The following is a 951-nucleotide window of genomic DNA, read 5'->3' as shown; positions in this document are numbered from 1 at the left end:
ATAAGGAAAATAAACAAGAAAGGATGATTAATGTATGGGTGGTATTTGTTATTTTAGATATATTGGTCAGAGGGGACTTTCTGTTCATATGACATTTAAACAGAGACCTGTAAGGAGTAAGTGCTTGTCTCATGAGTATACCCATGGAAAGAGCATTCTAGACAGAGAAAACTGCAAATGCAGAGGACACTGATACGGGAGAGAGTCAGAAATGTCTGTGGGACAACATAGAGGTCAGAGTGTCAGAGGGAGGGTGAGCAAGGTCAGGGAAATCAGAGATAAGATCAGGGAGGTAATGGGTATCCAGGTCATACAGAGCCTCATATGCTTAGATATTTTTCTTTTATTTTAAATGTAGTGATAATTTGTTGAAGGATTTTAAACAGCAAGGGAAATGATGTGATTTATTGATTGAAGGATTCACTCTGGGTATTGTGTAAAGAAGAGTCCCAAGAAGCAAAAGTGTAAGCAAAAAGAAAGGTAGGGAGGTACCTATTCTGAATTGGCCCGAATACCTTATGTGAAAGCTCTAAGTGCTGGCACCTGTGAATGTAAACTTATTTGGAAATGCGGTCTTCAAAGACATTATCAGTTAATTTAATGTGAGGTCATATTGGAGTAGGGTGGTTTCTAATCCAATTTGAGTGACTCCTTATGTAAGATAAGAGCCACAGAGAGACCCAGGAAGTATGCTCATGTAGAGATGTATCAACAAATGTATCCTTTCACCTTATTTACTCAATTTGCATGCTGAACAAATAATTGGGGAAGTTGGCAATATGAAGAAGAGCAAGGCATCAGAATTGGAGGAAGACTGAACATCCTATGATATGCATATGACACAGCCTTACTTGCCCAAAACAGAGATGACTTCGAGCACTTATGGATAAAGTTCAAAGATGACAGTCTTCAGTATGGATTATGTCTGACCATGAAGGAAAAAAAAAAAAA

This window comes from Orycteropus afer, unplaced genomic scaffold (genome assembly GCF_000298275.1).
Source record: "Orycteropus afer afer isolate SDZICR_OR568_19922 unplaced genomic scaffold, OryAfe1.0 scaffold01644, whole genome shotgun sequence".
Classification (NCBI taxonomy): Eukaryota; Metazoa; Chordata; class Mammalia; order Tubulidentata; family Orycteropodidae; genus Orycteropus; species Orycteropus afer.
Note: the sequence above shows the minus strand (reverse complement) of the source record.